Raw genomic sequence first — 27,898 nt, 5'->3', positions numbered from 1 at the left:
ACATATTGAGACATCGCTATATCCAGGCTCGCCAAGGAAGACATTGTGTTAAAACACGCACGCACACACAAAGAAAACTGAGAAGTCAGCTTTGTGGCGAAGGTCAGTACCCTTGAGAGCAATAAACAACAGCATAACACAAAACGAAGCTTTATTGCGCGCAAGGAAGACCCCCGCACCCGCTTTGATCGACACACACACACACACACACACACACACACACACACACACACACACGCGCGCGCGCCCATAGCGTGGACATCACGCTGGCAAATATTGACGCCCATAAATTTGCGTTTTTACTGCGTTGTCTGACTTCAAAAGTTGACGATTAGGAGTCAGGACCATATATTGTTTACATTTCGGAATTTTCTTTTACTCTCAGTACCTATTGCTTTCGGTTATGTTCCTAGATGTGCTTCTTTCATGTTTCAGATAAACGTTCTCAAATACTGCCTCCTCAGTTATTACTGCTTTACATCTTGACAGTGTTCACAAAACACGCTAAAGACGAAGACGACGGGTACCCATACGACAGGAGGGACGCTGAACTTCGAACTAGCGTTATTTAGAACGCTCATCGATTTTATGCTCAGGTACAACATGCACGCATCATCATACAGAAGATTGTACAACTCAATCATGTCATACATAAGATTGTACAGTCAATGCTTTTACCTGTCTATATAGGTACCTCGAAAGAAATATAGGTATCTAGACACGTGAACGAATTGACTATACAATCTTGTGTATGAATTGATTGACTTAGCGCCCATGCCAGCAGTGGAAGCCGTAACGCTATACCGTGGCTCTGCCGCATACAATCTTCTGTAGGATGGTACGTGCATGATGTACCTGGTGTGCAGAGCATAAAATGGACGATCGTTTGAAATAAACGCTATAATTGGAAATTCAGCTCCCGTTCTATCGTATGTGTTCCTGTCGTCTTCGTCTTGAGCGCGTTTTTTGAACTCCGTCAAGATAAACCAACTCGCCCAAATCGACGTATTGTTGCTTTACATCCATTCAAAACACCAGTGAACAGGCTGTGCTTTTATGTGTCACAAACGTTGCGACTACTACGTCTTGAAATAAAACGTTAAAACATCAAATCACAGAAAATGAGCACATTTCTAGCACTAAGGAAAGAATTACATTAGCGGTGTCAATGATAGGTCATTGCCGATATTCTGCAGTGCCAACGTCACAGTGAAGCCAAGGACACTTCATGAGCCGTAATCGCCAAATCGAAACAATAAAGATGGTTCGCATAGCGTGGTACGGTTTGTACACGTGGTACGGTACACGTGGTACGTGGTTTCCCCACAAGCGCCCAGTTTCAGTTTCCCAGCGGAAGATGTAAGAAAATTTCTTCTGCTGTAGGACCTTGCGCGATTTGAAATTTGAGAGCACATCACTTCGTCAATTACAACGAACTTTACATTCCCTGAAGCCATATAAATGCGTTAGTTAAGGTTAATTAGTGTATAAATAATTTTCGATAAAATTAGGACCGTAGTCTGTTTTCCCACGTCCGTCCTTCTCATTGATCCAGTTTCTTTTGAAAAATCGCGTTTTTATTTTGAGCGCTCTATAAAATTTTCGGCAGTCCTCCAATATACATCGCGTATAAGACAAGACAACGCTGATGTGGCGCACATCATAAATGGAATTCCCGTTTTTGTTTTCTTTTTGACCCTGATTTGAAGCAAGTGGCGTGTTGGAAGAACCTTTGGAGTGGCCAGCTGTATGCTGAGTGAGAATTGGTTCTCAATATACATTTTGCTCTCTCCGGGCCCCTGTACTGGTATTGCAGTTATGTAGAGCAGCTACGTTGTGCCATTTCCTCCACGGTACGAGTGAATATATAGTGTGTATTGTTGCTCATATGCATAGTTTTCACGGCCCTCAGCTCCGCTCCAGAAGGAACAGCCGCAGCGTGAATGCTCCTATGACGACGCAGTTGAGCAGAGGCCTCTCCTCGTTGCGTAGCGGCTTCGCTGGTGCCGATTTCCTGCAAGAAAAAAAAAATACAAATTTGAGGAATTTGAATATATATATTTTTTGAATACAACTTATCGCGATCGCAGTGCAATGTTCTAGTACTGGGTAAATTTTGATGGGGAAGAAAAAAGAATGTGGTTAAAAAGGAAAATGAAGCGTACGGCTGGCTCTTAATGACTTTAGCAGAAAGCAGCACAATGGACACGATCACGATGAAGAGACTGACCAACGTAGGTGTTCTCACTCGTTTGTCACTTCCTCGTGTCCTGTCCATTGCACTGTATTCCTGCTGAAGAAAACGGCGAAGCTAACACGCATCCAAAGGGGGCAAGACAGACAGAACACCTCTTTCACCGCAGCTGCCACACCTTGCCGGTCTGGTCAGACCTGCTTAGAGAAATGAAAATCTTCATTACACATCATGATTTATTTATTTATTTACTTTCATATACTATTTTACTGTAATCAGTAAAATTGATTTAGCCGATATAATTTCTACATTTGTCTTTCTACAGCAAGCTAAAGAGCAGTCGTTATGGAATGCGAAGACTTCTAGCACAGATGACGTGTCCATTGATGGTGACCGCATTTCAGAGCGTCCTCGCGATTGGACTTGCATGCCATTGCAAGACTTCGTAGACCAATTTAGTCGCGATATCTCGGACGCCTCTTTTTGGAATTCTTTAGGAACCGGCGGCAGCTACACACCGTGCCGTGGGACTGCCATCCTTAAGCCTAGCAGCTTTGCAAGAAGAGGCTGTAGTCGAAGTGGAGAGGTTAGCAAAGGCTTACGCATGCTACTCGAGATATAGTATAAAGGGTAAAGTGACTCTTTAACACGTAACGAGCACGCACAATTCTGAAGAAGAAACCGTAAGGAACGAACTTCTGACGCCCATGAACGGTTCGGCGCGCCCAGTCTTCACGCAGCTCGACGGCCATGCCTTTGTTACGGCCGCGGTGCATGTCCTCGAATCATGCCTTTCCGCTGTATTTTCTAAAGATTGGCCAGAACCGTGTTAAGTAACAAGTTTCAGGTGACCGATGAGTTATCAGTGTAAGCGAAATCGGTATACACTTTCATGTCGAGAACAAAGCGCCAAGAGGGGACCTAAAAGCAGGATAGCGCCGCTGTTTGTTCGCTTTTCTACGTCTTCTCTTCACAGCGGCCATCTCTCCTGAAGTTTTCGTAATATTTACGAATTTAGGATCGTTCTACGATTTTACGAAAATGTCAAGTATTATGGAAAATAAATTATGTTCGCAAAAATGTTTTAAAGCTGTGGAAAGACGGCGCGGCGCGAGATTACAAAAAAAAAAAAAAAAGAATTTGTGGTGCCACAATGCTCTATGTTCTCATGGCAGCGCAAGAATCCATACACCGGAGGTAAATGCTTCGAGCATGTTTCTTTTCAGAAACGTGTTTTTTCTTTCTTTCTTTTTGTTTTCTTTCATCTGAAGCAGGAGAACCGCTCCCTGAGGCTCGCCTGATTTGTCCTGTGTGCGAGATTTTCGCGAATTCTGAGCTTCACAGGTTGGCACATGTACACCTGTTTGTTGCCCAGCAATGTTGCCCAAAGTTCGCCCACTAAAGAGTTATGGTATCTTCGGCTGGTCCCTATCGAGCGCTACAGACGCTCTGACACGCGGCAGGTATTTGCGTGGTTGAAACGGAGTGCTCCAGGTATGTTTGGTTGTTTCCTTCCGCGCGGAACCAACCAAACAGTTGTGCGCGACAGAGTGCGCGGAGTGCTGCTAACAGCACTCCGTGCACTCTGTCGCCGTCGCAGATCGCTTTCAAGATGGGCCCGCGAGGCTGCGCCATACTCAACCGCCGCCGGAGTAGAACGCCCCCCACCCTCACTCCCGTCGCCCGGTGCCTTGCGCGTGACGGCAGACGGCGCGCTTCGTCCCCGCTTTCCTCCTTTGCGCGCTCGAGACTGAGCGGCCATCGTCGGCTTACCATCGCAAGCTTTCACTCGCACATAAAGCATACGGTGCGCGGCGACGATGTTGTCGCCTTTGGACTTCATACGGAACATCACGGCGACAGTGACGCCGACGGTAGAAATGCACCTAGACTGTCCATGTAATTGCTATTCCAATAAGATGAACTGATGCAGCTTGGTCACACTCGCATTTATGCCGCGTACTCTGTACGGCATGCCTTCACAGGGCATTGCCAGCCTCGCATGCCCGTCCCCCTTTAACACCCTTGCCAACGTCGGTGGAAGGGGGTGAGTGGAAGGGACTGACAACTAGACAGAATGTATAGCGAGACATTGATAGAAATGAAATGGCCATGATTTATAGTGATAGAATCCAGCACGCTGTTGTCAATTTAAGTAGGAATTATAATTTTAAATTGGCAATGAAAGCCTCAAAAATAAGTGGCGAGATCAGGTGGTCTAACTAAGTGGGTATGTTCGTACTGAAAACTTAGCGGCTGTCGTGTTTCTAGACAGTATTACTTGGAAGAATTCTTCTAGTGTGTCTGTGTTCCAAGATATCCAACTCCAGATTTTAATTGTCATTCGCATATTTACGCATGCAAGAGAGTTGGGATCGGCGCAAAGCTGATAGCAGTCTCCCTTCCCCCCTCGGCTGGTAAAATAAAAAAAATCAAAGAAGCCAGAACTGCGGTCGTAACACGTGAGTGTGCAGCGTGTAACGATGGCGGCAGCTGCCATGCCTAGATAATGGCGCGAGCGGAGAAGCCGGAGGGCAGCGCGCGTGCGTAATTGTGACTGCACGAGCGGGCGTGGTCCTTGCCTGGGCTAGGCAAATAAAGTAACTGATGATTTCCAAGTACTGCAAGTTTTATTGAAATTAAGAGCAACAACTGCACGGCACACAGTGCTGTCATTTCTTGATTTCGCTGTTCCTAAGATGTCATGTAATATGTGCCAACTAGCTGTGCTTAAAAATTTTCAAGAATGTCATATACCCAATTGAGCGAATTCGAACCCCGAATGGGAACAAATTTTTCTCTTACTCCCTATCTTTCTTTCTGAGAAATTCGCACAGGTTCCCTTTATACCTTCGTTGTACTTTCTAACATCTTTATTTCCTTTCACTGATGTGTTATATGCCTATGGTCTCTGCCTAAATATCTGAAGGCATGTATTCTTATTCTTTGACTAAAGATGCACATCTTGAACCTCGTCTGGGATTCATGTGCTCTTTCAGCCTTGTTTGTGATGTTCCCTATCACTCCGTGCCCCTGTACATTTCAGTCCAAATTGGGATACCTCATCTGCACTCTTATAATCTCGGGCTTTATTTACTCAACGTGCGATATTTCTTCGCATCTTCCATATTCCTCTGCGTTGCCTTGACTACCCCATGAAAGAACTTGTCGCAACCATGATACAGTGAATCTCTGTTTATGTGAACTGCAAGAATTGAAAAAAGAAAAATGTACACCCCTTAAGGGTTGCATGCATTCATGTGTATGCTGCTTACTTCCTTCACCTGAAATAGAGCCTTGTCATGTGATGTACACTTACAGATTAAGTGACTTGGCTCTGTGATTGTCATGCTAGGCTAATTGGGGAAAAAAAAGCTGGTTGTTCCCAACAAAAATAGTATTTTCTTCTGGATATCGATGATGTTCTTCCCAGTACAATATGCCAGGATATTCAGATTTCACACTAAAAGCAGTATTACAAAGATACGCTTAGATAAGTATCTGTCTTGCGAAATAACCCACAATTAACCAAGGAGGTTATTAGCTTGTGGGGATTGAGCGAAAAGCGCTTCTTCATAATTTTTATAATTTATTTATCTTTTTACCGTGCACCTCCTGTACGGTTCGCCTATGGGACATAGTTTTCAATTTGGCAGCTTTTCTTTAACCTCCATGGTAGCCATGGTGTCGGACATCTTAGGAAGTTTATAACAATTGTAAAGTTTCAGATAATGAAAATGCAATTTGCATTGAGTCCACATTAACTCGCAGATATTCCGGGCTAGTTTTGGTTTTTGTATGTTCTGCATGAGTAGGGCTTTCGATGAGAGTGTCAATTCTGTGCATTCAGTTGAACAAGAAGTGAACCTGTATGAAGTCAACTAGTCTAGAATTGACAACATGCAAGCCCACGTTTTTTCGATGTTGTACGGACCGAGCAGAAGAGAATGGCCATATTAAAGAACCGCTTGTTCTCACGTGCCTAAGCATTTTCCATTAAAAACATACCAGCATACAAGTTTGGCAGCGGAATGCCTGGATTTCCACTTTACAACTGAATTCACGACAACGGGAATTTGCGCCTTGTGCACTCGATCCTTTGCTTAGGTGGAGATGGACCACGGGAGGAGAAAACAAATACAATAGGGACATGATTTATCAGTGCTGGTGAAATGAGGTGAAAAACCAGATGTTGGACATTTGTTGTAGTGCCCAAGGCAGTGTTTAAACCCTCAATTTCATTGGTAGCATTGCTACTGCGATGCAGCATTGAGTGTGTGCCTGTGTGATGGTCGTGTCCTTTAGAGCAACTTATGGCAGCAAAACAGCCATAACAGACAGCAATGTATAGAAAAAAAAAAGGACGGCTGTGATCTCGTACCTGAACAGGATATGACATGAGCCATTTACGTGCACATACACATGCATGCAAACACAATTTTGACCTTGGGTGCTCAGAGAATTTTTAGCTCAGTGAACAGTTTGTGCTAATTGCACGTTATCGTGCTTGTTCATCTACTGAATACATCCTTGTATGGATCAAGTCGGCTCAAGAGAAGTCTACCACAGGAAGCAGAAAGTCACAACGGCTGTCCAAGTGGCAAATATGACGAGAAATGCACGTGTTGATTTCAAAGTACAATGTTTCAAATAATGGACACAAGGAACCAGAATGAGCAAGATGGAGTCACCCTGAACGCCTGCCTCCCAGCAATAGAAAAGATGGCGTGAACCTGACGAAGACATCCCTTACCAAGTGATGTGAAATTCTGGACTCGGAGAGATCCCTACTAGAGATTAAGGGCGCAAGGACTGAGTATTTTAGAGGTTTATTTGATGAAGCAACATGCTAAAGCAGGAAAAGGACACTGCACCAAAGTGGACTGGCAAGGAGTTATTGTCTATGAAAAGAATCATAGTGGTGAAGAGGAGGAGGCCTACAAAGCCAGTTCCAGCTGTGGGCATTGGGATTACAACATGGGGCACTGGCCACTTGCAAAAGAAACTTGGCAAAAGCTGGAACAGCCTACTTAAAGAGGAAACACAGTATTAATGTGCTTCACGTGCAACATTCGCTTCTCTCACAAGAAACACACATCTCTTTCTTAAATTTTAATCACCAGATGAGACAGCAGGAGCGAATTCATATGCGTGCCTAATAAAGTGTTGGAGAAAAGGATAGAACGTAAGATGGCATGTGGTTGCCATTATCCTGCAACAGGTTGCCCTGAAGGTGTCTTCTTGTAGGAAAAAAAAAGAGGAGAATGCATCTTCACCGTTTTTCAAACTACTCTTTTCGAGAGATGAAACACTCCATTGCTCAATGTGACGAAAATAACTTTATTTTCAATTTTAAAAAATATGAAATTTAGCATAGGAAGTGTGCCATGTGCGCAAGATCAGTAGTGAACCCAAATTAATGTTCAGTGCCTGGCATGTTAGCACGAGCACTTTTCATGATCCACAGATGTATTTAGCATGCAGAAACCAATATTGTAGTTACCTAAACAACACAGATCAATACAGACATGGCATTTGGCATTACCATTCACAGCACAAAGAGTTGTAATGCAGTCTAATCCATGCTCAGATCAATGATAAACAGCCCTGCAATGCAGATGCCATTTTCCTGATCATCTGTGTTCCTGGCAGACATAGACGTTCACTATACAGCCAGTCAATAGTTTACCTAGCTCGTGGGAGCAACAATATTTGATTCTTCATTTGGAGAAGGCTGGGTGAACTACACTCGGGAAAGATCACAAGCAAAGATAAAAAAACTTTCCACAGAATGCGCTAGATGAAAAGGAATAACTAGCTGTGACATGGGTAGAAGTGGGTTTGACGGCCTTGGTTGAAGATATCCACGCAAGTCAAGAACTCAATCTGAGTTTGTCCTTTTTTGCGAAAACTCCAAGAAGAGAACCAGGTAAAAGTTATTGTGTAAGATTAGCAGACATGGCAACTGAACTTCGTGTCATTTTTTTCGAAATCACCTTAAGCGTCTTCTGACTGATGACCCCTTTATGGTACGCAACTCTGACAAGTTGCCAAGTGCCTCAATGTTTCGGTTCCAGTGAAATGCTCTTCTGTGGATGGAAAAAAAAACAACCTTTTTTTTCAACATACCTCAGTCTGAAATCATCTACGCTGTTGAAGACAGCATTGACAGCTAGCCCCCATAGAAGATGCAGGAGCGTTTTGCGCACTGTATCTTTACATGATGGAAGCGAAGAGATCCAAGCGAGGCTCGTGCAAGGGCCCTGCAGCAGACTTGTGCAGGTTACCAAAAAAAATGTAACCGATTACAATTACATTCACTTAATTCAAGAAACGCTGGCATTTGCATTGCTTCAGTTATAGCACCTGTTCTGTTTAGTGTTTTTTTAGGGAAGGAAGAAACTTGCACCGATGTCCCTCTTAAAGATGTGAAATACTTGATATGTTGACGATTTTCTCATTCATTTTTCAAATGATCAATTTTCGAAAACCCTGCAGGGTAAGACACCCCATGGCTTTGTTCCAAGGCGCTCAAAATGGTTTGGAATTCACTATGAAAATGCCCTATAACTAAAAGTTGTAGTATCTATACTTGCGTTTTACGTTTATGCAGCAGTGCACGTGTTTGGAGTGCAACACCAGGGGGAGTATTCTGTAAGTGTCCGCCTCATCATCATCATCATCAGCCTGATTACGCCCACTGCAGGGCAAAGGCCTCTCCCATACTTCTCCAACTACCCCGGTCATGTACTAATTGTGGCCATGTTGACCCTCCAAACTTCCTAATCTCATCTGCCCACCTAACTTTCTGTCGCCCCCTGCTACGCTTCCCTTTCCTCGGAATCCAGTCCGTAACCCTTAATGACCATCGGTTATCTTCCCTCCTCATTACATGTCCTGCCCATGCCCATTTTTTTTTCTTGATTTCAACTAAGATGTCATTAATGCGCGTTTGTTCCCTCACCCAATCTGCTCTTTTCTTATCCCTTAACGTTACACCTATCATTCTTCTTTCCATAGCTCGTTGCGTCGTCCTCAATTTAAGTAGAACCCTTTTCGTAAGCCTCCAGGTTTCTGCCCCGTACGTGAGTACTGGTAAGACACAGCTGTTATACACTTTTCTCTTGAGGGATAATGGCAACCTGCTGTTCATGATCTGCGAATGCCTGCCAAACGCACCCCAGCCCATTCTTATTCTTCTGATTATTTCACTCTCATGATCTGGATCAGCAGTCACTACCTGTCCTAAGTAGATGTATTCTCTTACCACTTCCAGTGCCTCGCTACCTATCGTAAACTGCTGTTCCCTTCCGAGACTGTTAAACATTACTTTAGTTTTCTGCAGATTCATTTTTAGTCCCACCCTTCTGCTCTGCCTCTCCAGATCAATGAGCATGCATTGCAGTTGGTCCCCTGAGTTACTAAGCAAGGCAATATCATCAGCGAAGCGCAAGTTACTAAGGTATTCTCCATTTACTCTTATCCCCAATTCTTCCCAATCCAGGTCTCTGGATTGTGTCCGCCTAGTGGACGGTCAATTGCGGCAGCTGCTGAAGTGCTGATTGGCTGGGGTACGAGCGAGAAGGAAGGCGCCCCCAGCCTGTCTCTTCCATCGTACAGCTCAGTCAATCAGCAGCAGCTGAAACTGACAGTCCACTAGGCGGACACTAACTGAACACCCCGCCCCGGAACGCAGAAAGGTTTTTTACCTTAAGAATTTCATCACTTTTAGGTTGCAAAGAGAGCAATTGACTGTTTAAAATTTGCATGTTGCATTTAGCACAAATTTACATATTAATCTGGAATACTCTGAAGAGAACTTACGCTTTAAATCAATGCGCGTAACTGACTGACATAATTTCATAAAAATAACTTTTCAACGAATTACATCGCCTTAGAATAAATTTTGAAACAAGCACCAGTTTTGAGGTAGCGTAGTCAAACTTGCTGTAAAAATTCACTGTTATTGCACTCTCCACAAAGTGCCCTTTTATGCAGTGAACCTCGAAAGTCACTGGAACACCAATGCATTTCTTCGCCAACTTTGGGACCGCATATCTCGAAACTGGTGTCATCTTCAGTCCCATGTAGATAGGACTTTAAATTCACCAACTATAATTCTAACTTGCAATGTGGGCAGTAATTAACTATAATATATGGTAAATAGTCAACTATTCACATTAACTTTTTCTGCAGTTAATGTCGGCCTCTGAGAGTAATCTAGTTCAAGAACCAGAATTGCGCTGCATGTTGTGGGTCATTTTTAGAAATTCATGCAACAGTAACATAAGACACCCCATGTAGACATCGTTTTCTGACCTCATGTCGGGCAGAGCGACGCGAAGCCTGTGACAATACGGGAATACAGTGGCACAGACTTTGACGTTGGCGACTCCTATAAACGAAACCGAGTTGCGGCCGGAATGCCGTGGTGGGCACAAGTGGCAGCTTGCACTGGCGTGCTGTTCCTGGAGGCACGTCCTCGAACTCCCGTGACAATGTTTCAGCGCACCTCGTCCATCCGTGCGGCGGGCGCGAACCACTACGGAGGACACGGGAGGCGGCGGCAGCGATCGTCAACTCAAGCTGCGGCGCCCCGACTTATGACTTCGAGTGCTCTTCAGGGATTACGACTCTGCCGAGTGTCACGGCGGCCCGATGGCTGCCGTGGGGCTATATCACGACAGGCTGGAGGCGTTCCTGTGCAGTGCCTTGACCGTGGGGCCGTGACTCTTACTCGATCGAGACAGCTGGGAATGAACTGGAGAAGACCGCGTGCAGCGGGGGCTTTAAGCAGACCTTATGGGATGGTCCGGGGAGACGGATTTCGGAGAGCACTTAGTGCGCATCGTGCACTAAACAGACCTCGTTTACCCCAGTCTACAGTTCCGTCCCTCGGCTGCAGACGTAGCCGTACCGACGTCCTATTTTTATACAAAGAGGTTAATGGAATTATTGCACGCTCGGAACCACTAGCTTCTGTCACTTTGGCTTCCGAAGAAGACTACCAGGGGACGTACGCGCCCGGGTTCCTACCTCTTTCAGCAGACAGCACGTCACCTCTCCACAGACTGCAGTCTTTACAACTGTCATATTCTCCATCTTGGTATCCTTGAAGACGTGTTAATTGTCTTCTATCTGTTCCGAGCCTTGCATTTTCTTTCGAGTCTTCTTTCCAGTGGTACTTTTTTCTTCTCTTCTGTCCTTCCGTCCTTGTTCCCATCTTTCAAAATTGGGTTATTGTATGGTTTTCGTTCTTAATTTTTTTTCTCATTCTATTTTTTTTATCCAGTCACTCTTGATCGTAGTTTTCTCACATTTTTCCCTTTCCTGATTTTTGATTTTCTGTGCACCAGCACCCAGACCTAAGTGTTGTTGTTATTCTTCTTTGGGGTGTATACCTGCCACAAAACAATAAATGTCATCTGCCTTGCTTGCGATGGCTTCCTTGAAAACGCCGAGCCCGCTACTTTCCCGTCAGCAGACGGGAAAGTAGCGGTAAGTAGCTGATAACGCGCCTGCCGTTCGTTACTGGGAAGTACCGGGCTCGCAGCAATATATATATATATATATATATATATAATATACAGTGCACCGCGGCGGCACCTTGCCTTGCACCCCGTTCAATCGAGCACGGGGGTGCAAGGGTGCGCTGCTGCACCTTGGGGAATCGAACGTCTAGGCGCACTGCACCGTGCGTAGGTGCGAGAGGAGCAGAGAAACATGGCTGAATCGAATAGACTCTTTCTGTTCGTCTCGTTTTTTTCCCCCTGTGAGTCCTAGTATAAGCGCTGCTGCGCATGGCTGCTGCTGTTGATTCTGATTTCGAGTCAATATCCGGCTTGGCCTCATTTCGGTTATTGAGTGAATTATACAGAGTTCCCCAGCTATCATGCACCAAGTCTTAATTTAAGGAGCATTTGCGTTACTCAAAGAAAACCCTAGTGCATATTGTTTCCAGTACAGTGGAGTAGCCGCTACTAATTATTTAGTTACTAAGATTTTATTCAGTAATTGCAATTAATTATCTAACTCGACAAGTACTATCCTAATTATGAAAGTGTCAATGAGGCATTTGTATGCACCCCGAATGACATCTAACTGCGGTGTTTTCAGCGACCTACTTATTGCATACTAATTTTTTCCGACTGGTAAAGAAATCCAACGAAATATGAAACATACCACGTCACAGCGCTCCCACCCGCATCATAAAGCAGCGCCCTCAAGTAAGCTCATTGAAAGCAACTGCCCTGCCTGTCGCAAACCGGAAGAGACACCGCATCACCTTGATAATAGTACAGAAGGAGCACCAACAGCAGGTCTCGCGGCTTCGTAGCTGTTCATTCCTTTCATTTCTACATCACACTTATTATCCGTCTCTCAAGGCCGGCTGATTACATTGATAACAAAAGCCCCTTGATAACGCAGCCGAAGCGCCGCTCTCATCAGGCGTGAAACGTGAAAAGCAATGGAATAGGCACAGAATGTTTGAAAATTCTGACTCTGCTCGCACCACATCGAAAGGGTGCGCGCGCAGGTATATTTCGGGCCAGAAACTTGCTGCGGACCTAAGACGAATTAATGTGACGATTTTATTTTTCGTGAGAGTGTATACGTGCTGCAGAAACAGGGTCGTGGGAAAAAATAAAAGCGACATAAAGAGACCGGAAAGCGACCCGCATGTAGAGAAAAGGCAAAACCGATGTGTTCAAGAAAGTAAATATACCACTTCTAAATGAGCCGGAATTCGCAATCATTTTGTCTGCACGAAAAGCAAACAAAAACTGAAAGCATCAGGTTTCAGTGTGTCCTTGTTATCTGTGAATTAATAAGCACCGTTGGACTCCAGCTGCTGCTTAGAGGACGTGTTCGAATAGGTCGCCTTCTGCAGCCACGCAGTACTGAGTCTGCTTTATCACATATTCAATGGCTTTTTTTAATGGCCGCGGCGCTAGAATTCTACGGAAGACATCCGTTATCCTTGCCTCGAGCTACTCTGAAGTCAGTCTCGATCATGTAAAAACGATCTGTCACACAACCCCAAATAAAGAAATCTAACTGAGAGAGGTCAGGTAGCTAGCCGGCCAATTTACAGGTCCGTATTTTCCGATCTATTGCACATGAAAAGTCGCATCCGGCCAGTTTCCCACGCGGCTGCTGTGTGCTGGCGCCCCATCCTTGCTGATACCACAGAAGCGAAAGAATTGACAGCGGGACTTCGCTGAGAAACTCATCCACCACTACTTCAAGGATTTCGTCCACGTAACGCTCTCCAGTCGGTGTGTGGTCGAGAAAGGTGGAACCAATTATAGCACCGGCGTAAATTCCGCACCACATGTGTGGTGCGGTTGCATGTGTGAAGGACCACTGGTACTGGTGCCGATTACGCTTTACCCTGTGTGCATTGGATTCACTCCAATAGTGTGTATTATGCAAATATACCTGGGCGTTGCCGCGAAAATTGGTTTCATCTATGCACGTGATGTTGCTCAAACAGTCCAGAGACTCATCGGCTTTTGTGAGGAGCCAATTCGAGAAATCTAAACGACTCTGCAGGACGCTATCTTGCAAGCATTGGTGCTGGTTAAGGTGGTACGGGTGAAAGGCCGTCATTTAAAATACTCCAAACTTATGACTCGGAAATCGGTACTTGGGCGGCCACGTCCCGCACGCTAGCATCAGGGTTTGAAGCCATAAATGCCAGAACATCCGTGCATAGGCTAGGACTCAAAGATGGAGTCCTCCATCGCTGTTTGTTGAAGCTGCCGGTTTGTCTCAGCTTTTCATAATTTCTGATAGTAGTCGATGTGTTTGGTCTACCGCCACACTTCCATGACTGGTATACAGGGTGTCCCAGCTAACTTTAGCCAGAGTTTAAAAATATGCCCATGCTCACGACCAAATGCATGTTGCTGAGTATTGTATGGAGTAAGTCACACTACTTTTTGTATTCTGTTTAATTTCATATTTAATCAAGATTAATTAACCAACTTCTGAAGTAACGACCCATGCCGGTTACAAGATGACAGGGCAGTGACGTAGGCGTTGACTGTGTGATTTACGCCAGCGATATTCTACCCTCGCCGCTGCTCATGATAGCAATAAGCAGACGCAGCGGTGGCACACTCTGCTAAAAGCTATGTTCGTTTTTACGCGGAACGCTTGGCAGCGCTGCAATCAAGGCGCGCAAGCGGGAATGTCACGTGTTACTTTTTCTTTTATTTCGCGGGCATCTGCTGTAAGCTGGAAAACACTAATACTTGATAGAACTAACTTGTTTAGTGGGACGTTTTGCAAATCACTCTACAACTTTCTCATTGGGATTTGCCTAACTTCGTTGCTTCCGAAGTTGGTTAACTAATATTGACTAATTATGCAATTAGGCAGAATACAAAAATAGTGTGACTTACTCCATACAATAGTCAGCAACATGCATTTGGTCACGTCGTCTCAGAGTGTATTGGCATATTTTTAAACTCCGGCTAAAGCTAGCTGGGACACCCTGTATATTTACGGCCTAATGCTTGTTGCCATTTGCAGCTCCCAAGGCAAGGGTCATGTTTACCTTCTTCTCAATAAAGAAAAACATGCCGATTGTGACGGGACAAAACGCAAATTTAAACCTTTGCACTGACTTTGTCAGTTCGCTTTTGCAGTGATGGGTCTTGCGGAAAAAAAAAAGAGAGAACCATCCGTGTACATTATCTCTACTCTTAGACAACAGCAATCTTCCTTAATTTCGTTCTGCCTGACTCAGAGGGTGCTTGTTCGAAGGTGCTGCTTCATGAAGCGGATGCGAGTGCAGTCACGTGGCATTCTCCATATTTCGCGGGGTTTATTTATCAGCCTGAAAAAAAATTAGTACGCAATTAGTATGTCACTGAAAATAACGCAGTTAGATGTCCCTTGGCTGTGCCTACAAATGCCTCATTGACACTTTGATAATCAGGATAGTATGTCTCGAGTAAGATAATTAATTACCTAATTAAATCTCAGTAACAAAAAAAAATTAGTGGCAGCTACTCCACTGTACTGTAAACAATATGTATTAGGTTTTCTTCGAGTAACGCATAGCTCTTTTTTAAAATCTTGGTGCATGATAGTTAATTAGGACGCCCTGTATATATTTATGACTTTTGCATGCAAGTGACGATGTTTGCATCCCTAATAAATGTTGTAAATTATTCGAAATGCTTTTTTCTTCACGAGTCTATAGCATTGCTTACTGGAAAGAGACGCAATATTGAGACACGCAACATTCACGTTCATTTCACACGGCATTGATAAAAGACTCTGCCGAAGGCGTCGCTGAAGTCTATAGGTTTTTTTCATGGTCAAAAGAGCACACAAAGCAATTTTTTTTTTTAAATTATGGGGTTTTACGTGCCAAAGCCACTTTCTGATTATGAGGCACGTCGTAGTGGAGGACTCCGGAAATTTAGACCACCTGGGGTTCTTTAACGTGCCCCTAAATCTAAGCACACGGGTGTTTTCGCATTTCGCCCCCATTGAAATGAAGCCGCCGTGGCCAGGATTCGATCCCGCGACCACAAAGCAATTTGAAGTGGGATACAGAAACAATCATTCTCTAGACATAGGGTATCCGTACCGCGTAGTCAGCGCCCATGGTGCAATTCATGGCCTCTTGACACTGATACGACTATGGTGAACTTCCGATAGGTCGTGCTGGCGCATATTTTTGAACCTAGAGTCGGAGATAAACCAGCATCAGCGCCCTAAAAAACTTCAGCGGCTCGCCCTCCATGGCCGCGCCGCGTTGGCCATCCATTGCGCGGCGGAGTACGGCATGCGGGAAATTTATGGAAGGCAGGAAATTCATGCGGTCATTTCATTTGCCTGGCTTTAAAAAACTTATGAAATATAAGCAAGAGTACACTTGATGGTTTTTTACAGTAAGTCCACCTTTATCGAGGGCACCGAAAGCACTTGAGCCAATCCCACTACGCGAGAGACATTCCGGCTTTGCGTGAACAGTGAATAAAGGATACAATTTGGACGCGCTTGGACTTCCCTTCACAATAAGAAAACCGCATGCAACATGTACATTATACCATTATTAAGGGGCCAAACCCAATGCACGTTGCGCGTAAACTGTGACAAGCCGCGAATAAAACTCGTCAGTTGTGCGATTTACTTTTGAGTTGCTGGCTTATTAATGCACAGCTAATGCCGACATAACTTTTAACAAAATATATATATATATATATATATATATATATATATATATATATAATTTCTTTCATAAGGTCACAAACTGAAGGGTGGCCGCCTACAGCATACGTTTGAAAAATCAGGCCACATTCCCCAATTCATGCATAAGAACATTATTTGTTTGACAGAATACCATTTCACATGTGCAATCCTTTTTTTTTTCGAGCCATTCGCCACCGCTGTTCCAGAATTTCCGACACATAACTCTATGGAACTGTCGAGCTTAAAGGGATACGAGTACTAATTAACGAATGGAAGAATGGCTGAGACTTGTAGGCGTGATTAACCGTTCGCGACTGGTAGGCGCTTCGCAGAAAGAAAAATAAATGCTCACGAAAACTAGCCTTGGAGTAGTTGTTACCTGAATGTTTTTTTTTTTCATATTAATGAACATAATTTCATTAGATAAATGCAGCTCCCAAGGGCACGGCAGTAGGATAATAACGAACACGAAATTTAACTTGCACTAAATATGTGCGCAGTGTGCTGTGCCCAGTGGACTAACGCCATGCATGAAAGCTCACTGCACTGGTTAACAGCCAGGCATTCTTCCGGCACACGAAGCTCATCTACCGTGCAAAACGCACGTGCGCCGTGGCAGCGCGATCAACACGTGAGCCGCAAATGGCGGCTGGGAGAAAGTGAAACAATAAAATAGCTATAACAAGTTTCATGACGTCTCCATGGCGTGCGGTCATCTGATAAGTCGGTTTGGCGCGCAGCAGCGAATCAGCGCGCGGGAAGCTCAGGCGTGGCGACAGCGAGGAGGACAGAGAGAACAGTTGCGCGGGTAAGGTGCGGCGGCAAAGATCTAAGAGTGTCGCTACTTTCCCTTATAAAGGGGTTTTAAGTTTGGCGCGTCGCAGGCGCGAAGATCCGAAATGGTGGCGTCTACGTGAACATCCAAAATTGTTTTCGAACTGCGCGCCACGGTGACGTTCAGAAGGCGGAGCGTTGTGGGCACACCCCGCTCTACCGTAGCCGCCGCTGTGCAAACCATTGAAGGAGCGGAAGCACCGCGAACGGTACGTTTGATTGCCAATAACTGCGCTGCTGCTGAACGCATTGAATAAGTTCTTGCGGCAAAGCATTTCTGAAATAATCTAATTTAACGTCAAACGCATTTCTCGACAACGACAAAAAGTCGCAGTTTCGCCCGAAAGGCGAATAATCGATTGCCATAGCAAATTAGTAGACCTCTATCTGAAGGATAGTAGTTTTATCGACCGTATAAACTTGTAAATATCCGCTTACTAAGTAAATTTACAAGCACGGTATCACGCGCGCACAAGTAAACATGAACACATCTCACTCGATGACCGTGGAAATTCGCTGTCAAAACGCTGGAGCGAGGAAGCGCGGCTGCAGCAGCGAGCGAATTCTACTTCGTGCTGCCTCTCGCTTCGACGCGAACTAACCGTCGAAAGCACAGCGCACACCAAGCTACCAGCACTCGGTGCACTTTGTTCACATGACATGTCGCTTTGAAGATGAGGCCCGCGCGACCGCGAGCTTTGTCCACATCGCAGATCACTTTCAAGATATGAGCGCCCACGCGGCCGCGCTGTACGCAGCAGCCCGCCGCCTCAAATCCGGGCCCAACCCGAAGCCCCAAGCTTCAAGCCCTGACTTGGCGCGAGCCCGCCGCGCAAGTCCGGCCAGGGTTTTCGGGTAGACCCGAGCCCGCGCAACCCAGGCGAGAAATCCAACTCGTGACCTCATGCTCAGCAGCTTTGCTCCGAGCCTGCTTAAAATATTTATACATTCGAATCTCGTTATAACGAAGTTGAAGGGGAAGCAGAAAGTACTTCCGTTATTTCCATTACTTCGTTATAGCGACTATTTCCATTTACTATAGTATATATGCCCAATGGTATGCGAAACTTTAAACACGCAAACATGACTACGGCTCCGCGGCCCGCTGAACCGCTACGCAGCCGCGTATGCGATGAAAATTCAATAAAAACATGGCAAAAGATTTTCCGACATGCGCGACACGCGACTTTTTTAGCACCTGACGCGGCAGCCGTTACGATAGCGTCTTTATGTTCCTATGTGTCGGTCTTTCTCTCCCGCTTTTCACTTGGCTTGCTCGTATTGTCCTGAAACCCATCGAAATATCCAGCCGACAAAGCTTGGAACAGCGCCATAAACGCGGACGTATACGGGGACGCGGTCGGCCCTTGAAATCGAAACTATATGATCTTCCGCTTTCTCGTGGTCCCGCGGCTCTTCTGTGCGAGCGCGCCGGCTTGGGTTGGCCTGCTCGTACCACGTTTTAGCTCGATCTCGGTGGTAACCGAGTGTACTCTACTGCTGGCGTATTTAAAATGTTTTGCAGTAATTTACCGCAATACTAGCTCTGTTTGCCCGGTCACCCGCTGCGCTACCAGGTGGCTGCACCGTGCAGGCCGCTCAGGCGGCTCACGTTCTCGCTAAAGTCCCTTCATCGCAGCGGTAGTATAGTTTGGAGGGGCTTTAGTTTACGCCTCCGCCCATTCGCCAGAAAGCCCAGCTCGCCGGCAGCTACCGGAATACCGCGCACGCCCGCGGCGCTGCGACAGACCGCTCGCAACGTACGCTGCTTGGATAACTTTCGCGGGGCATGGATGGCTAGCGGAGAGGTCGGAGGGGCTTCGTGCGCTGCCTCCACGACAACCGATGTAGACGACCCCACGTCATATCATGAGCATTGCCCCGATCACTCAGCGAACGATTTGAGGAGAAAAAGCATGGCTATAGGGAGGAGGGTAACTTGTAATCGTCCGTAGCTCTCCTAATATGACACGCTTCGCCTAAATTGTGGCGCTAATGTTTTACTGTAGCTGTAGCCTACGCGTCCCAACTGTTACAGCAATGCCTCGTTTATCCCGGCTACGGCGACCGTATTCCGATTGCGGCGGTCTGCAAGAACGCCCTTGTATGCCGGGCATTGGGTGCACGTTAAAGAACCACACGTGATGAAAATTATTCCGGAGCCCCTCACTACGGCGTCGCTCATAATCATATCCTGGTTTTGGCATGAAAAGCCAAAATTTTTATACGTGGAAAGAATAACAAAGAAAAATGTAGCCGGCAGAAAATTATTGGGTATGATCTTTTCCAATGCGAAGCACAATTTTGCACTCTCACATGCACCATTAGACCAGTAAATTATTTTGCTAAATAGCATCGGGTAATTAGGCTGTTAAACACATTCAGATAAAAAGGCGTAAGTTAGCGGAAGACTTCTACTGCCAAAACGCAGTTAGCTCTGGCCTTGTTTTTTTTTTTTGTTTTTTTTTTCCAGACCTTAGCCTGACTTCGCCCAAGTTAACTGGGGCATTCTGTATACGTATATAAGAAGTTGCGCTTATATCACTGTTATGCGCTGATGACGCTCAACACCTCCGTTTCGCCACCTTTGTTTTGTTTCCCATTTGCCTCGCTTCCTTTTAGTTCTAATGAGGATGTTATCCTCTCGTATACAATGTATTGGTACGTGTATATATATATATATATATATATATATATATATATATATATATATATATATATATATATATATATATATATATATATATATATATATATCGATTTTAAACTAGACTTGTCACGCAATCGACGTGCCCAAATACTTGTAATTCGAGCGTCAAACCATTCCAACGTTTCAGATAAGCTACTCCGTGAGATGGCCATGAGCGCTGCGACCTAGAAATCGGACCCCCTTGACATCGCCGCCATACCGTCGCTGCACCATGCTGCACCACTTCGCATTCCAAATGGGTAAGTCCATTTAAAACTCACACGGCAGGTCGTGTATTTCACATGAAAAATTAATTAGCCCAAAATGAAGGCGCACTGAAAAGCAGTAGACCAGACAAACGCTTACTTCCAAGTACTTCATTTACATACTTCAATACGAGCTCATTATCTTCGAGCCAAACCGTTTTACATTCGACAGGGCTTGAAACACGTCTAGGTGTTTCTTACCGTCATGGTTTTAATTTCGAGTTTAATAATGTTTTCTATGGATACGAACCAACTAGCCCAAGGAGTAAATGCAAATTTCTGCTGACTGGCGTCGGCCACTGTTTCTGTCAGGTTTCGGGTGACCCGTATGCGGCCATTAGCTGCGACAGCACCGCCAGCGTCGAACTCCAAGGGAATAACACCGTTGTAAAAAAAAAAAAAAAAAAGAATCTTCGTGGGAAAATTGTATGCTAACTTTATTGCCACTACATATAATCTAGAGATAATGGTTAAGAATAGGGATTTCTGGTTGCATCGCGATGTGTTATATATTGAGTCTGTCTCATTATAAACGGCAATTTCGGAGGTATACAGTGAACGCGATGAGCTTCATAGTAAAAAGCTCTTTCGTGTCACTTTCGGCGCATATATACTGGAACAAAAATAAAGAGCGCAACGAAAATAATGAGTTCGAATTTATGCAGTACACCTCCAATAATTGAAAGCTAATTGAATGTGCTTAAGAGGAAGCTTTAGCTCGGGTGCTCCTATCTAAATACATGTAAAAGGAGAATTCGTTTTTCTCGGCAACCACTGCACCAAATTTGACAGGGTTTGCTGCATTTAAAAGAAAAACTTAAAATCTAGTGACTGTTGGTTTCGAATTTTCGATTTAGGTTGTCATTTTTTTATGAAAAATTGGCAAAAATCGCAAATTTTCAGAAAACGAAACTATCAAGTTTACAACTCCGTAACCCAGCAAGAAAAAATGATATAGCAATTCTGTGAATTCTATCTGATTGCACATCTGAAGCGGACAAAATTGATATGTTACACATGAACCTCAAAAAATGTGTCAATGTGTTATTAAAACTTTTGCAAAACCCTCGTAAATAACGTAACGAATTCACGTAAGATGTAAGATGACATATCAAATTTGTCCGCTTTGAATGGTCTAATGGATGACGTTTATAGAATCGCGATATCTGTTTTTGATGCAGAGCTATTAGTTTGTAAACTTCGTGCTTCTATTTTTTTCAAGCTTCAGAATTTTTGAAAATCTTTTTAACAAAATTCAAGCCCTAAATCGAAATTCCGCTTCCAACAGTCACTAGAATTCAACTTTCTCTCTCAAATGCAACAAATTTCATTAAAATCGGTCCAGGGGTTATCCCAGAAAAACGTTTTTGCGTTTTTACATGTATTTGAATAGGCCGCGTCGGAGTTGGGCCCGAGCTAAACACACGTAAAAGGAGAATTCGTTTTTCTCGGCAACCACTGCACCAAATTTGACAAGGTTTGTTGCATTTAAAATAAAAACTTAAAATCTAGTGACTGTTGGTTTCGGATATTTTATTTAGGTCGTCAATTTTTTATTAAGAATTGCCAAAATGGAACATTTTCAAAAAACGAAACTATAAAGTTTACAACTCTGTAACTCAGCAACCAAAATTTATAATACAATTCTGTGAATTGCATATAATAGTATATCTAAAGCGGACAAAATTGATATGTTACACATGAATCTCAAAAAATTTAGTAATATGGAAAGATAGCTTTTGCAGAACCCTTGTAAACAGCGTAACAAATTCACGTAAGATATAAAATGACGTACTGAATTTGTCCGCTTTCAATGATCTAATGGATCCGGTTTACATAACCGAGATATCTGTTTTTTATGCAGCGCTACGAATCTGTAAACTTCGTGCTTCTATTCTTTTCAAACATCCAAATTTTCGAAAATAGTTTTAACAAAATTCAGGACCTGAATAGAAATTCCGCGACCAACAGTCACTAGAATTTAACTTGCTTTCTCAAATGCAACAAATTTCGTTAAAATCGGTCCAGGGGTTATTTCAGTAAAACGTTTTTCCGTTTTTACATGTATTTAAAAAGGCCGCGTCGGAGTTGGGCCCGAGCTAAAGCTTCCTCTTAATAATGGCGACCAAGACTCGATCAGCGTTATACCGCCTTAGTGAGGTACGCGTCCCGCTAATGCAGACAGTGGGTGAAAGGTAAAATATATATATCCGATCTGAACATGTTCTGTTTGGATTTCATACCTAAATCGGCGGAATATTTTTAAAGCGGAAGTTGTATTGCCCTGGTAAAGGTTTTATTTCGTCAATCGCGCCACTTCTGCCACACCAGCGCTACCTTTCTAATCGTGGCGTGGGCGCTTGCCTCATATTCGCTGCAAAATATAGTGCACAAACTTGAACATGCCGTGTGCCGCCTCATCTGCCAATTCCGGCCAGCAATGGTTCTCGTTTTTTTTTTTTTAACATTTCGTAAAGCTTGGAACTTTACAGTTCAGTAAATTCCAACTATCGCTAGATGAATATGCTTTATCAAAAAGCAGTCTCAGATCGGCGACCACTTTACCACTTGGCGCAACACGCGCAAAAAAAAGTTACGATTCTCCACAAGTAGGAGGATACCTATTAAGAAAGGGGCCAGACAAGGAGAAATCTCTCCAATGCTGTTCACTGCGTGCTTGGAAGAAGTATTCAAGCTATTAAATTGGGACGGCTTCGGAGTAAGGATTAACGGCGAATATCTCAGCAACTTTCGGTTTGCAGATGACATTGTCCTATTCAGCAACACTAGGGACGAGTTACAACAAATGGTGGATGACCTTAACAGAGAGAGTGTAAGAGTGGGGTTGAGGATTAATATGCAGAAGACGAAGATAATGGTCAATAGCTTGGCAAGGGAACAAGAGTTCACGATCGCCAGTCAGCCTCTAGAACCTGTGAAGGTTCGAGAGGCAGACTAAAAAGAGGTGTACAATCAATGCATTCTATCAGTGGTAACATATGGGGTAGAAACTTGGAGACTGACAAAGAAGCTCGAAAACAAGTTAAGGACCGCGCAAAGAGCGACGGAACGAATAATGATAGGCGTAACGTTAAGAGATAGGCCGATGTTCTAATTGACATTAAGAAAAAGAAATGGAGCTGGGCAGGTCGTGTAATGCGTAGGTTAGATTACCGGTGGACCACTGGGATTACAGAATGGGTGCCAAGAAGAAGAGAAACGCAGACGAGGACGGCAAAAGACTAGATGAGGTGATGAAATTAAGAAATTCGCAGGCGCTAGTTGGAATCGGTTGGCGCAGCACAGGGGTAATTGCAGATCGGAGGGAGAGGCCTTCGTCCTGCAGTGGACTTAACATAGGTTGATGGATAAGGGGTTGTATTTTACGCAAAGAAACTCTGGCCAGTCTGAAATGTCGCCTTTGGCAACAGTGTACACCAACCGACCAACCGATGTTGACAACGCGTCGTATCGATGCTTCCAAGCTTTTTCTCGCTCTCGCACTTTTTTTTCATACACAGCATGGTGTAAGCCGGACGACGTTAAGTTTTAGCAGGCCACTTCAATCATGACTAACCTAAACTACACTGAACCGAATTACAAACCAAATTGCGATATTACCGTGCTCCGCTCGAGATGGCAGTATAGAGGAGGCACTAGTCGGGCACACTGGCTCCCGTTTTGCGCTGTGACTGCGCGGTGACGTCGTCAAGGCGAAACGAGAATTCTGTCATCACGACGCGGATACTTAATTTATCACGAGCGTGGTTCGAGTCTGTCCATGACGATACAAATCATGTGCCTTTCGAAAATTCAAAGCGGCTGGAATGTTGAACCAGGAGGCCTATAATCACAAACAGGGTGCATGTTTGCTATAGCTGATTGGACGTAATTAAACTAACAAAGCTACAATTGAACTTCGACACCTGAGAAGAGATATCGGACCAAACACGGCACTGACTTCCAACACGTTTATTTTTTTTTTAAATGACCCCTTTGCACGGTTCACGAGAAGTTCATGCAAGCACCTGGCACAAATAAGAAATAAATTAAAAAATGCTAAGAGAAAGGTCGTTATTTTATCGCACTTTTGTTTTACTTTTTTACCCGATTGACGGACAACCACAACAGAAATTACAACTTCAACAGCGGGCAACAAATAAAACAAGTTTATTTTGTTTTATTTTTCTTTGTTAACCCATTTTTGTGTTGTCCGTGAACCGTATAAAAGCGTCCATTTTGAAAAGAATAAGCCATTTGGAAGTCAGCGCTGTGTTTCATCCCTTCTCTCGTGTCGAAGTTCTACTTTCGCGGTGTTTAATTTTTCCTCCCTAGAATGGAAATGCTCACAGCAGGGTTGGAAAGTAATCTCCATTGACAAGTGTTCCAGACATTCCAGAGTCCCGTGACGTTGCACACTAAAACGGTAGCTGCATGAAAACAAAGTTTGATGTGAACGAAACTTCGTAAGAGTGCGGGGGGGGGGGGGGGGTTGCATCGCGCATCATACGGAAAAAATGCGTGGCTGATGCTCAAGAAATAAATAACGTGCTGCAGAGAGAGTTCATTCACTCTGTCAAGGCAAGCAGCGCCGAAGATTTACGTGATTATACTATGCACCTTTTACTGGAAATGACAGCAAACAAATCGTAGACCATTGGACTCTAAGGCATAGGGCATGGACGCCTTAAGGAAACAATGTACCATTCACAATGTTTGTGCGGTGTAGTTCTTTGGCTCCGTCGACGCGCTTTTCCATTGTTTTACCCTTACAACTCACTAACGCTATTGCCGCTATAATGCCATAAAGCAGCATTGTGCTCACTATGTTATGAACCAGAACACGGAACAAAACACAGAATGCGATAGGTTTCGCGTCGTGCTTTCGGCTCCACCACCAGGCTTGCGAAGTGTAAGAAAAAGCCAACAGTAGACCTTCCGCACCCCCCTCCCACCTCATGTGACGTTTCTATAGCTTACTCTATTAAATTTAATTCTTGATGGGTGTGAGGCAGCACAACAGACCTGTGGAATCTGTGAATGGAGTACAAAAGTAATAAAAATGAACCTTTTTCATAATGGTGAAGCAAGCTTTACTCAGAGAAATTTGCCAAAATAACGGCGGCCTAGTGATTTTTGCATTCATCGCGTACGATCCGTTTGCTTGAATTGTTATAATAAAGATATAGATAGGGCGCTCGAGGTGGAATTATGTGCAAGAGACCAGCCCCAGGATTTGCATATAGTACGTCGTCCTCTATTCAACCATGACCAGTGCCACATCTAGTTGCGTAAATGTGCTATGCAGATAAGTATACTTGCAGATTTGGTAACGGTGTAATTCGGGTAAGCTGATCCTTCTTTTTGGCCTCCCAAGGCATTCGTGCCCACTTGTGAAATTCACCCTCCAGCCGGGAGTAAGCGGTGCTCCGCCGCATGGCAGGCAACATGTTCAAGGAAGATCACTTTCAGGATGCAGAATCAAGTCTAGGGTTAGCTTTCTCCCACTTCTAGGACACTGGGTGATCCCACCCGATGAAAGAAAAAAAAAAAGTTTTCTTTTTTTTTTTTTGTACAGCGCGAAACGTACTTATTAGGTTCCCTCAGAAGGTATATTTAGCGATTAATGGGTTTACAGCTTAATGTTTTCGACATTACCAAGGAACGTTGGCAACGATTGCGCTCCATTGCACTGTGATTGGCTTTACGAAGGGGAATAGAATTGCGTGGCTTTCGGCAGCCGGCGCCCTTTGCGCGCAAGAATGAAGAGCAGTAAGCTTTGCTGCCACGATTCAGTATCCGTTCATAGCAAAATGTGGTATCGAGTGTCATCTCACGGGCTCGCCCCCGACATACTACAACGATGTGGGTATCAGTGATCCCACTTCGTCCGCAGGAAAACTAGAAAAACAAACTGATTGAAAAGGAACGTTTGCGCGAAGGCGGCAACAACAGAAGGAAGTGCACCGTCTTATGTTCCCCCTCTTACATTTAAATTCGGTCGCATTGAGCCATGCTCCCTCAAGGGCTCCTCTCTCGCTGACGGTAACGTGCGAAGCTGCCCGCTACACTCTCGCGTGTCCCTTTTCGTTATAGTACATACTGGTGAAAGCTTGGTTCACTGATAAGTGTAATGTATTAGAAGCGTCTAGCTGCCTTGTCGGGAAGAGGGAGACAGCGGACAAATATTTGGGTTTTGTAAGGCACGTTTATCGCGTCATGGCGAGGCCATAACGTAAAGGAACCACGTTTGTAAATCGCACACCTATGATTACCGAGAGTATCGAACAGACTGTGCAGCAGTTCCTATACACAGCCCACGGGTGAAACAATTGCGGCAGCGAAAAGCACAGCCGTGCGATTGGAAGCACAGCACCGACGCGTGCGTATAGAAATTTTTACAAACGCACTGCGCCGTGCAGCCGACCGTGTAATACTTTCGAGTATGCGGTCAAGTACACCAGTTTAGTCAAATATGCGGTTAAACACACTGGTAAGCCGTGCTTTAAAATGCGGATGTTCACAGCGCAAATAACCCCGAGCCCCGAAGAACGAGAGTTGTTGACGATGCGGAATTGAGTCTGCAGTGGAATCTTGCATTAGAGAAGCACCTGTCCTGCTGCACTGACAAAAAAAAAAGTTTGTTGTAACTATCCTTAAGCTCGCATGCACGATTTCCGTAATTTTTGCGGTTGCGTGGACAAACCGATGGCAGATTCTTCGTTGGCGTTAGATAATTATTCTCGCACGGGCGCGGTAGCACCGCGTCACAAGTTTTTACGTACTGTAGTTGTAACAACGTGTCATCATTTCGTATTATTGGCGGCGCCTCCAAGACACCAAAGCTACAGCCCGGACAGGTCCTTGGGTTGGCGCTCGTCGACTCCGGAGAGTGCCGGGGTGGTATAAGATCGGCTTTCCGCTATCGCGGACAGCCAATTTTGTATGCGAATACTGCCTCGCACGCTCCGGCCTCGGCGGCCCCAACCCACACGGCGGCCCCAATCCAGCTTTGATTCCCCACACTGCTGCTCCTTGCTTGCGCCGAAGTCCCTGCGCCGCCTGCTTTACATAATCTCAGGTGGTCTCCTGTGGCCTGTTGGCCGGTTACATGTGCCCTCCTGGATCTGTACTAGTAAAAAATGCAATCTATCGTCGCGACAAGAAAAGCAACCATGAACGAAAAAGGGGTCCGCGACTTCTGCAGCGCTAACGCGCCCGTGCGAGGAACACCAACGAGGAATATACCTAAACAGAAAATTAAGAAAGGTGCTTGTGCGCCGCACCTACTAACGCATGCAGCGACGAGGTTTAAACATCACCTTGTCTTGCTGAGTTGGTTTAACTCAATAAGAGGAAGCGTGCGCTTATTTGGTCCTTCACCCTATACTGTGAAAACATTTGGCTCACATGCTTCGCTGTGTGTCCATCGTAGCTGAAGTTGCAGATGCTGTGAACTCCGAACTTGCGCACTCCTCCGTATCGTCACAAAACGTGTGCGTAGGCTCGTCCTAGCGCTGATTGTTCTGTGGTCATTCCATTCTGTGGTAACTTCTTTCGTATCCCGCGACTTTCGGTTTATTTACCGTTAAATTAGAATATTTCAATTACAGAACCTCCACGTACCCCAGTCAGACCCGATATCCAGCACTGTACACTTTTCCAATCTTCACGTTATGAGGGCGCCACAAAACAGTAAAT

At 44.7% G+C, this 27,898-nt stretch overlaps 1 protein-coding gene and 1 long non-coding RNA gene across 2 annotated transcripts in view; one reads left to right on the top strand and one right to left on the bottom strand.

Moving 5' to 3' along the window:
- LOC129380472 (uncharacterized) overlaps nucleotides 1-27,898 on the top strand; it is a 482,520-nt gene that overhangs the window by 81,567 nt on the left and 373,055 nt on the right. Inside the window, exon 3 of the mRNA XM_055061532.2 lies at nucleotides 20,080-20,191. The gene's annotated coding sequence lies outside the window, so the exon portion shown is untranslated. The remainder of the gene's footprint in view (nucleotides 1-20,079; nucleotides 20,192-27,898) is intronic.
- Nucleotides 135-27,863, bottom strand: LOC129380475 (uncharacterized). The gene is made up of 2 exons (XR_008608540.2): nucleotides 27,608-27,863; nucleotides 135-2,014 (listed from the first exon to the last, which is right to left on the bottom strand). It is a non-coding gene; the product is annotated as an uncharacterized lncRNA (long non-coding RNA).

Source organism: Dermacentor andersoni, chromosome 1, assembly GCF_023375885.2.
Source record: "Dermacentor andersoni chromosome 1, qqDerAnde1_hic_scaffold, whole genome shotgun sequence".
Lineage (NCBI taxonomy): Eukaryota > Metazoa > Arthropoda > Arachnida > Ixodida > Ixodidae > Dermacentor > Dermacentor andersoni.
This window is presented reverse-complemented; position numbering and strand designations above follow the sequence as displayed.